We start from the raw sequence: 12,119 nt of genomic DNA, 5'->3' as shown, positions 1-12,119 counted from the left end.
GATCTGTAAGAATCCCAAGAGGTGAAAGCCCAGGAGGACTGTAATGGTAAATGGTGTCTCCCTGATGGTCGGGAAGTGTTGAATAAGGAACTTTCAAGTATGAGGCAGATTTTTCAGCAGCTTCACCAGGACAGCTACTGGGATGTCCAAAATCTGTGCAATGCAGTCTTGACCTGGTTCATATCTCCTGGTCTGTATACTCTTGTGCACCAACTTGGTAGATCATCGAAGGACAAATAAGTCTGCCCAGCGTCAGGCACCAGCAGGAGGGAGATTCCTGGGAATTAGACCTCTTCAGAGCACACAGGTGAACTTTGCTGAGCTACCCTTGGTAGGTCACCTTAAATACTTGCTTGTCATAGGAGATCATCTGACCTCATGGGTTGAAGCTTTCCTCATGACCCAAGCCTATTGCTCAGACCATTAGTAAGATCTTATTGGAACAAATCATTCCCAGAAATGGAAGGGTGGAGAGGATAGACTCAGACTAGGGGACTCACTTTTTCTTTAAGGTTCTCCAGTCCCTGGTAAAGGTTTTGGATATACCTGGGAGTTTCATACTCCCTGGCACCTTGGGTATGGTGGAAAGAATAAACCAGGAGATCAAGAGGCAACTCACTAACTGGCATTAGAAATACAACTGCCATGGACTAAATCCCTTCCCCTGGCCCTCCTCAGTATTAGTACCAATCCTGGAGAGATAGTGGGTTATCACTTTACAAATTCCTCTTTGGATATCCTTATTCAGGAAGAAGAGAGGGAAACTGCAACTCCATATTTGACAGTTGAGATGAATTGCTCAGGAATTATGTGTGCTCTCTGGAAAAACATTTGATTGCAGAATAAAGGGCTGATTGCTCAGACTCTACCCTGGGATTTCCTGTACACAGATTTCAATCTGGAGACTGGGTGCTGATCCAGATGTGGAAAGAGGTAAAACTCATCCATCCCCTCTTGGGACGGACCTTTCCATGTCTTACTGATTCTGGACACCATTGTGAGGACTAAGGAGAAAAGCTGAACCCACCACACATGGGCCAAAAGACCAGTTACCACTCTCTTGGACTGTGGACTCAAAACATGCCTGCGATTGAGAAAGAAATTAACTTCCCACCAAGTGAATACATGAGCCTTGAGGTCATGTGCAGATGATTAGTGAGCTGTTTCTTTTAGCATTTCCGTTGTTGCTGATTTTTGTGATGGGCATCTTTATTTGTAAAGTGTTTTCTACTCCAGTTACTGGGGATGTAAATGACTCAGGTGATAGGTGGCCCCCAGAAAGGTTCATCCAGACCATAAGTCTGGGCCACTTGAGCCCAGAATGGAAGTTAGGGATACAGAACCCCCAATTTATATGCTGAATAGCCTTACTACAACCCAGGCTATGATCAAAATAATTAAGGCACTATTTAGCAGACCAGCCCCAGAGTGATTGGAGATTGAGGATGAGATGGCTAAGGAAATGTATCAATAATGTGAGAGGTCTTCAAAGGACAATAAATAAGAGAGATTGAATGGGACAAAATTGAGTGAAGACCTCTCATAAGAATGTCGCCTCACATTGATCCACACTTAACACCGTACACCAAGATAAGGTCAAAATGGGTTCATGACCTAGGCATAAAGAATGAAATTATTAATAAATTAGAGGAACACAGGATGGTTTACCTCTCAGACCTGTGGAAGGGGAAGGACTTTATGACCAAAGCAGAACTAGAGATCATTACTGATCACAAAATAGAAAATTTCGATTATACCAAACTGAAAAGTTTTTGTACAAACAAAACTAATGCAGACAAGATTAGAAAGGTAGCAATAAACTGGGAAAATATTTTTACAGTCAAAGGTTCTGATAAAGGACTCATTTCCAAAATATATAGAGAATTAACTCTAATTTATAAAAAATCAAGCCATTCTCCAATTGAAAAATGGTCAAAGGATATGAACAGACAATTCTCAGATGAAGAAATTGAAACTATTTCTAGTCATAAGAAAAGATGCTCCAAGTCATTATTAATCAGAGAAATGCAAATTAAGACAACTCTAAGATACTACTACACACCTGTCAGATTGGCTAAGATGACAGGAAAAAATAATGATGATTGTTGGCGGGATGCGGAAAACTGGGACATTGATGCATTGTTGGTGGAGTTGTGAACAATCCAACCATTTTGGAGAGTAGTTTGGAACTATGCTCAAAAGTTATCAAACTGTGCATACCCTTTGATCCAGCAGTGTTACTACTGGGCTTATATCCCAAAGAGATACTGAAGAAGGGAAAGGGACCTGTATGTGCACAAATGTTTGTGGCAGCCCTTTTTGTGGTGGCTAGAAACTGGAAACTGAATGGATGCCCATCAATTGGAGAATGGCTGAATAAATTGTGGTATATGAATATATGGAATATTATTGTTCTGTAAGAAATGACCAACAGGATGATTTCAGAAAGGCCTGGAGAGACTTACACGAACTGATGCTGAGTGAAATGAGCAGGACCAGGAGATCATTATATACTTCAACAACAATACTATATGATGACCAGTTCTGATGGACCAGGCCATCCTCAGCAACGAGATCAACCAAATCATTTCTAATGGAGCAGTAATGAACTGAACCAGCTATACCCAGAAAAGAACTCTGGGAGATGACTAAAAACCATTACATTGAATTCCCAATCCCTATATTTATGCACACCTGCATTTTTGATTTCCTTCACAAGCTAATTGTACAATATTTCAGAGTCTGATTCTTTTTGTACAGCAAAATAACGTTTTGGTCATGTATACTTATTGTGTATCTAATTTATGTTTTAATGTATTTAACATCTACTGGTCATCCTGCCATCTAGGGGAGGGGGTGGGGAGTAAGAGGTGAAAAATTGGAACAAGAGGTTTGGCAATTGTTAACGCTGTAAAGTTACCCATGCATATAACCTGTAAATAAAAAGCTATTAAATTTAAAAAAAAAAAAAAAAAAAAAAGAAACTATATGTGTATTTCAAAAAATAAAATACTATTGAGGAAAAAAAAAAAAAGAATGTCGCCTCAGCCTATACCCTAATTATAATTTGAAATCTTGCAATAACAAGTTTACTATAGCCAAAATCCACAAGTGTTTGCTTATCTTAGATAAACATGCATTTCCCTCCTGTTGCCCCTGTCCTTTTTACCACTTTAGCATTAAGTTCCTAATATGGTAAAGAGTGTGTCATTGGCTGGTATTCTTTATCTTTGGGTTAGGTTTCTGTGTTTAGAATGAGAGTCTGGACTCCCAGCCAATGCAAAGAAGGGGAGGAGGGGAGGTTAGGGGGATGGAGGGGAAAATGTTAGGGCTATGTAATCCTGTGTTTTGCAGCTTGTGCTTTGCACTCCTCTACTGACAATCCCTTGTCTGCTGGAAGTTGCCCTTTATCAGGAGATGGAAATAAAACTTTTTTGTTTTTCTACCTCGAAAGTCTCTGATTTCAATTTGGGGAGGGGTCGTCACTGTCCCATTCAAAGTGGCACTTAGAGAAGATGAAATAAAAAAGAATAACTCTTTCTGACAGAAGAAATCTATGCTGGAAGAAATATAATTTTAAAAGCACTTCAACATTTCATAAAAAGGGCAGAAATTCAAAGACTAGAGAAGACTATAGAGAGCATTACTCCTATAAGAGACCTTTACCAAGCTCCCTAATCATCAGTAATCTCCCCTCCCCCCAAAGAGGTACTTTTGATTTTTTTTGTACATACTAATGTATGTTGTATATACTAATGTAGTAGTAAATACTAATGTATATAAATGGTCTTTCTCCCCTCCCCTACCAGTAGAATGTAAACATGCTAAGATCAGGAACTGAAACAGTTCCTTTTTGTCTTTATATCCTCAACACTTAGCATAGTGCCTGACAAATAATAGACCCTCAAATACTAAAAAGATAAATAAAAACAGAAACTACTTACCCATAAGCCTACTTCTCCATCTCCATAAAAAGTTTATGGAAATGGGCTATTGATGTTCATTATGTTAGGAAAACAAAAATAAATGCTGAACAAAAGTGTTAGCCACAATTATGAAGAATTCCCTGTGTGATACAGAAATGAAAGTGTAATATTACTGATGATGACAGCCCTTCTAATGATAAGGACCTTACTGAGAACCCAGCAGATGGAAGGAATTGTACTTAATGAATTAAGTTCCAGAATACTACAAGCCATCTCAATAATGTCCATGGTCACCTAAGAGATGAGTCTAATTAGCTATACAGGAAAAACCAAATAGATGAAGAAAGAATCCATATTACCTAAAATTTGACACACAGCCGGAAAAATAGTCCACCAAATTACTCCCTAAGTGCATATACCTCAAACATCCACTAAAAATGAATAAATTGAGGACATGAACTGGATGGGATACATCTAGGAGAAAGAGCTTTTCAGACATCTCAAGCTACTCTCTACCACAAAAGCCCATCTTTCAACATCATAGTCCTTCCAGTGATATCACTTGGTTACAAGTTCATTAAACAGAAGACTCAAAAATGCATCTAACCCACAAGGCAATGGAAAGACTTATAGCAGATATAAGTAGGTTATGGCATATTACTAAAAATAGCTTACAAGAAAAAAAATTGTGTAAAAATACTACCCCCATCACATAAGGACATGCATGACAGAAAAGGAGATGATTTCATTTTAAGGCATCTGGTTGGAATAGGGTAAAGAATGCTATCCCTAGGTGATCAAAGGTCAAAGGAAAGTACTTTTCAGATGAAGAAACTAAAACTACCTATGGTCATGAAAAAAAATAGCTCTAAGTCACTACTGATTAGAAAAATGGAAATTAAAACAATCACCTCACACCTATCAGATTGGCTAAGATGATAGAAAAGAAAAATGATAAATGTTGGAGGAAATAGGAAAATTGAAACAATAAAACATTACTGTTAGAGTTGTGAACTGATTCAACATTCTGGAGAACAATTTAGAATTAAATTCAAAGAGCTACAAACTGCCTATACCTTTTGATCCACTACTAGGTCTATATCCCAGAAAGGTCATAAAAAAGGGAAAACGTTCAAAACAACTCTTTATGGGTGGCAAAAAATTGGAAATTGAGAGGATTCCCATTAACAGGGAAATGGCTGAACAAAAAATGGAATATTATTCTATAAGAAATGATGAACAGGCTGATTTCAGAAAAACCTGAAAAGACTAATATGAACCGATGATGAGTAAATTGAGCAAAATAAGGAAAAAACATCATACACAGTAACAGTAACATTTGGAGCTGATCAACTTTGACAAAATTAGCTCTTCCCGGCAATAATTACTTAAGACAATTCCAAAAGACTCAGGATGGAAAATTCTATCTACATCCAGAAAAAACACAATGGAGTCTGATTATAGATTGAAGCATATTATTTTCATTATTTTTTAATTTTTTTCTTTCTCATAAAGTTCTTCCCTTTTATTTTGATTCTTTTTTCACAACATGACTGATGTGAAAATATGTTTAATATGATTGTACATGTACGACCTATATCAGATGGCTTGCTGTTTTGGAGAGGTGAAAAGGGAAAGAGGGAAGAAAAAAATGGAAATCAAAATCATATCAAAAATAAATACTGAAAACTATCTTTCCATGTAATTAGAAAAAAGGAAATACTAGTAAGTGGGGGGGGCGGGGGGAGAGAGAATGCTATATTTGGAGTCAGAAAGATGAGTTCAAATCCTGCCTCCCAACATTTACTAGCTAAGTGACCCTGGGCTGGTCTCAAATTCTCTTAGCTTCAGTTACCTTATCTATAAAATGAAAATAATAACACCTCCCTCACAAGTGGTGAGAATCAAATGAATTAGCATATGTAATTTACAAAACTTAATGTACTATATAAATGCTATTATTATCGTTACTACTGCAAGAGAAATTAATTAACAGACATCTAGAACAAGAGCTGCAATAGTATACATGAAATATTAAAAGATTTCCAGGGACTTCTGATTAAGAAAGAAGCCTTACAGCAAACTGCCCAGCACACATACCTACTCTAGAAAAAACCTAAAGTTCACATTAGACTGAATAATGATCAAGAAAGCCAATGAGGGAGAACAGACTCATAATGGCAGAGTAGAGATGGAGTAGTAGATCTCAGCTAAGATCATTCATTACTCCCCTCCCACCAACTTTAATAGCTCAAATAGAATTTTAGAGAGGCAAAGCCAACAAAAAATCAGTGAGATATTCTTCCAGCCAAAGACAATGTAGGTCTGAAAGAGCGATCTGTATGTAACACAGGAAATGAAGCTGCCCTGGAGCTCACAGGGATGAAATGTCAGTGAGACTAAGAAATGATGACAGACAACAGTTTGGGGAGCTCTTAAGCCAGAGGTGGAAAGGAGATCAGGCAACCAGTCAAAAATAGATTACAGGGTATCCCCAAACTAGCTGTTTGTACCCTCATACTATCTGATGCTCGGAAATTCCACTGCCCATACAAGAACATTTTCAGTCCAAAAGGATGGAAGCCCTGGGGGTAGTGTCACTTCAGGACCTCAAGATACTTAGGATCTTAAGGGGCAGTATCACTTCTAGTTCAGAATGAAGACCAAGGGAGCAGTGACCACAGCTCTGCCCAAATCATACCACTATGGAAGCACCGAAAACTCCAAAACCCTAAAACTAGCTCTGAAAACAACAGTAGGAGAAAAAAGGTGAAGGTTGAGCCAGAGACACACACAGACACACTCCAATAGAGCCCAACGGTAACATAAAGAAATAAGGCAGAAAAATAAGCAAACAGATAACAAGAACCTGATCATAAATAGCTATTATGGAGATGGGGAAAATCAAGACACAAACTCAGAAGACGACAACAAAATCAAAAAAACTACAGGCAAAGTCTCAAAGAAAAAAAATTTAAATTGGACAAAAGCACAACAAAAATTCCTGGAAGAGATAAAAATTGATTTCCAAAATCAGATAAGAGGAAAAGAGGAAAAATTAAGTCGATAAACAAAAGTAAAGGAAGAAAACTATGGAAAGGCAATTAACAGCTTGGCAAAAAGAGAAGCACACACACACACACACACACACACACACACACACACACACACACATCCTGAATAACAGAATTTTTAAAAAACAGAATTTGCCAAAAGGAAGAAGAGATAAAAAATTTACTGATGAAAAGAATTTCTTAAAAAGATGGAAAATAATTCCTTAAATATTAAAATTGGGCAAGTGGAAGCCAAAGATTGCATAAGAAATAATAAAACAAAATCCAAAGAATGAAAAAAATAAAAGAAAATGTGAACTATTTCATTGGAAAAACTATGACCTAGAAATTTTATATAAAGAAAACTTAAGAATTATTGAATTAGGGGCAGTTAGATGTGGCAGTGACTAGAGCACCAGACCTGAGGTCAGGAGGACCTTAAACTCAAATCCAGCCTCAGACACTTAACACTTACCAGCTATGTGACTCTGGGCAAGTCACTTAACCCCAATTGCCTGACCAAAAAAAAAAAATAAAAAACTTATTGAACTACCTGATAAAAGCCATGATGAAAGAAAAAGGCTAGACAACATATTTCAAGAATTTATCATGGAAAAACTGCCTGGAACCAGAAGGTAAAATAAAAATTGAAAGAATTCACTAATCATCACCTGAAAGGGATCCCAAAATGAAAATTCTCAAGAATATCATAGTCAAATTTCAGAGCTCTCAGGTCAAAAAGAAAATACTTAACACAGCCATAGTTCAAAAGCCATGAAGCCATGGTCAGGATCACACAAGATTTAGCAACTAACATCTTAAAGAACTGGAGGACTTAAAATAGTATTTTGGAAGGCAAAAGAAAAGGGATTACAACCAAAAATAACCTACCCAGCAAAAAGTGAATATAATCCTTCAAGGGAAAACTGGATATTTAATAAAGGACTTTGGAGCATTCCTGATGAAAAGACCAAAGCTAAATAAAAAAAAAAAAAAATCTGACTTTCAAATACCAGATTCAAGAGAAGCCCAAAATGATAAATCTGAAAGAGACATCATAAAGGACTCCAAAAGATTAAAATGTATACCTTTCCATATGAAAAGTTGATATATGTATCTTATTTAAAATTTATCATTATTATGGAACCTAGAAGGATGCTACATAGAAAGAGAGTAAAATATTGAACTGATTACATTGGGATGATATTTTTAAAAATGATTGGGTGAGAACAAGGGATTCACCTGAAAGAAAGAGAAGAGCGAGAAATAATAAAGAAAATGATCTCAAATGAAAAAGGCACATAAGGGAGAGTTTTTACAGTGGAGGGGGAAAAGAGGTGAGGAGGCCCTCACCTGGGAAATGCTTGAAACTTATTCATATCTAAATTGATTCAAAAAGGAAAAATACAAATACACATTCAACTGGTAACAGAAATCTATCCCATCTAACAGAGAAACTGGAAAAAAAGGGGATAAGGTAAAGCAGACAAAAGAAGGAAATGGTCAGAAACAAAATAGACTTTAGAGGAGGGACAAGATAAAAAGAGAGAGAGAAGGGAAAACATAAGAAAATAGAATGGAGGGAAATGTTAGTAATCATGAATGTGAATGGAATAAAATCACTCCTAAAGCAGAAGCAGATAGCAGAATATATTAGAAAACAGAATCAAGCAACCAAGTCACCAGTTTCCCAGAGTAACCAGTGAAACCCTGAGTATGAGATAAGAGCCAAGGACTCCTGAAAAAAATGTCCAAGAAAGATGGAAAATCCTAGATTAATCATAAAGCTACAGCATGAGGACTTTGGAAGTCCCAAGCAGCAGTAGTGACCAATGCACCACAGGAATGCTCAGAGCAGGGTAGCCCAGGCACCTAAGGACTACAAGGTCCTGAGACACCGTACAAGGACCCTCACCCATCCAGCACTCTGAACATTAAAGATCCAAGAAGGCCTAACTCTAGCAGTAAAAATCTGGACAAGAATCCAGGAGGCCCATGGGAACAAGGGGGTCTATCACCCCCAAAAGTATACCACAGGCCTAAGTGAAGGACCTGAAGATTGATGGGAAACATTATCAAAGTGCCTGAATAGAAAACATTATCAGAGTTCCTGAATTATACTGTTTAATGATTTTAACCTAAACATAAGTTGTAGAGAGCAGAAACTCAGAAAACCTTATGCTTGAATCAGACAACCAAGCACTTGAGGCTAAATACCTATTTGATGTGAGACAATGACTCTATTAGCATATGTTTGGATAAATGGCTCTTCTCACTGTTGGTGCTTGCTGAATGTTGGGTGTTAAGATAATTATAGGCAAGGATTGGAGGGCAGAGAGAGAGAGAGAGAGCCAGAGAGTCACTTTGCAGCAGGACAAGGTGAAGAGAAGTTGGAGATTCTGGACTCCAGAATCCAGGAGAGATCTTTGGCAAGCCTCATGGCAGCTTGCCTATATCCTTCACTTCTCCCCCTAAAGACCAAGGACTTTAATTCATCCTGATTCTGGCTGACCCTGAAGCCCTCCAAGGAACTAGCCCATACTCCACAATAACTAAACAATATAATCATAATCACAGCTGATACATATATAATGCTTTAAAATTTAAAAAGGACTTTATATATTTTTATCTTAATTGATCTTCATAACAATTCCAAGATAGAAACTACGGAAATTATTTTCATTTTACAGAGGAAGAAACAAAGGCTAAGTCATTTATTCTAAGTCACACAGCAACGTTTAAACTGTGAATTCTCTGAACCAGCTACACCCAGAGAAAGAACTCTGGGAGATGACTAAGAACCATTACACAGAATTCCCAATCTCTCTATTTTTGTCCACTTGTATTTTTTATTTCTTTCACAGGCTAATTGTATACTATTTCAGAGTCCGATTCTTTTTGTACAGCAAAATAACTGTGTGGACACGTATACTTATTTTATATTTAATTTATACTTTAACATATTTAACATGTATTGGTCAACCTGCCATCTGGGGGAGGGGGTGGGGGGAAGGAGGGGAAAAAGTGGAACAAAAGGTTTGACAATTGTCAATGCTATAAAATTACTCATGCATATAACTCCTAAATAAAAAGCTATAATAAAAAAAAAAAATTGTGAATTCTCTTGAGTCTGAGTTTAAACTCTTTCCAGTATCCCCAGTATGCTGCTCTAAAAACATAATTTCCCATTTACCTCAACTTCAAAAAGTTGATGTGTAAGAATGTCCTCAAAGGATGAGAGAACAGCAGGATTTAGAGCTGGGTGGGACTTTATAAGTCAATCATTCATTCCATATTTTTTCATTCAGTAAATAAATATTTAGGAGCCACTATTTGGGGTATGCAAAGACAAAAATGAAAAAGTTCTTACCCTCAAGAAGTCAATACACCTTAAAGAAAAATAACTTGTAAACAAATAAGAAAAGATCTTTTTATGTCTATTTTGGAGGTAAGGAATTGAGGCTGAAAGATTATCTGATAATCACCTATGACAAACTTCGCTCTTCCCAGCAATGTGGAAATCTAAGACATTTCCAAAAGACTTGTGGTGGAAAATGCCATCCATATCCAGAGAGAGAACTATGGAGACTGAATTCCGGTCAATGCATACTATTTTCACTTTTTTTGTCTGCTTTTTTTTTCTCTTGTGGTTTTTCTCTTTTGTTCTGAATTTTCTTTCACAACATGGCATCTATGGAAATATGTTTAAAATGATTGCACATGTGTAACCTCTATCAGATTGCTTACTGTCTAGGAGAGGAGGGTGATAAGGCAAGGAGGGAGAAAAAAACTTGGAACTCAAAATCTAAAAAAAATGAATGTTGAAAAACTACCTTTATATGTATTTGAAAAAATAAAATATCACTGAAAAAAAAATTTTTTTAAAGGAACTGAGGCTGACAGTATCTACTTGCCTACATTAACTCACAGAGTATTTGAGTATGAGATGTGACTTTTCTCACTGGTTCCCTATTTTTTAGTAGGCAAAGTTCAGGTTTTTGTGCTTCCCAACCTGGAGGCTTCTCATTTCTACTACCATATGTTCTTAGTTACGTTAAAGAGTAGAATTCAGGGCAATCCTCCCTCCTCCTCCCCCCCAAATGATCCACATTCTCTCCTTTCCATGATTTTGTTCATGTTGAATTCTATTCTTGTTCTAACGCACCTGTTGAATACCTATTTATACTTTAAGGTTTTAAACAATGTCACCCCAAGATTAGTAGTGACTTTTTATTCCTTCTTCACAGAATGTTTTGCCCTGATGTACTTATATATTGCAAAATAAGGGGGCTAGAATCCTAATGTCTCATCTGGCTCCAGATCCAATAGGAGTAGTCATCTTCAAGAGGCTTCTTATGCTAAACAATATCTAGCATGCTGCACTCTAATTATTTCTATGCACACACCCATACACACATGCAATGCATGTGCTATATATGTGGTGTATATATGTAATATATATAAACATAATAATCATGAAATTCCTCATCTGGCTGCACTACTCTGGCTTCTCCCCATACGCCAATCTCATTAGGTTCCCTTCCCCCACTCTCCAGATTTTTAGCTCCCTATTAGACTGTACTCTAATGAATAATCAGGGATTGGAACTGTCTTTCTTTTATTGCACCTGTGCCTCCACTACTTACAGAGTAGCTGGTAAATAACAGTTACTTATGAAATGCTTGTTGGCTCACCGATAAACTATCCATCCATCCCCTGCCAGCGCGTCACCTAAGCTTTCCCCCAGAAGCTGGACTGGGACTGCACTCCACGGTTGTTCAGTGAATGCTGGATAATCCAGCAAGTCCAGTCTCATTAAAGGAGATCAATTGGGGCCTGCGGAAACTGCCTTTTACTAAGTAGCCGAAAATGAAACCTGTCTTTATTCATTAACAACACAGCTACCCTCCATCAAGCTCAAACACCACTAACGATTAAGATCGCAGACCAATACAAAGACAGTCCTCCACAGGAGTCTGAAACTTAGGCCGCACAGCTCGGCCCTGCCCTCCAACCTGAGCGCCAACAAGCATTTGAAACAAAGCATCAGTGTGGCGGGATGAGAGAAGAGTTTCGTCTTGAACGTAAAAAGTGAGCGAACAGCCCATCTCTGACTGGACCAGAAGGCAAGAAGCCGTTA

General features: G+C 37.4%; 1 protein-coding gene across 5 annotated transcripts in view; it reads right to left on the bottom strand.

Annotated features, from left to right (window-relative positions):
* ASCC1 (activating signal cointegrator 1 complex subunit 1) overlaps window positions 1–12,119 on the bottom strand; it is a 103,327-nt gene that overhangs the window by 89,505 nt on the left and 1,703 nt on the right. The window lies entirely within an intron of this gene.

The sequence above is a fragment of the Sarcophilus harrisii genome, chromosome 2 (genome assembly GCF_902635505.1).
Source record: "Sarcophilus harrisii chromosome 2, mSarHar1.11, whole genome shotgun sequence".
Lineage (NCBI taxonomy): Eukaryota > Metazoa > Chordata > Mammalia > Dasyuromorphia > Dasyuridae > Sarcophilus > Sarcophilus harrisii.
The sequence above is the reverse complement of the archived record's forward strand: the minus strand, read 5'-3'. Positions and strand labels throughout refer to the sequence as shown.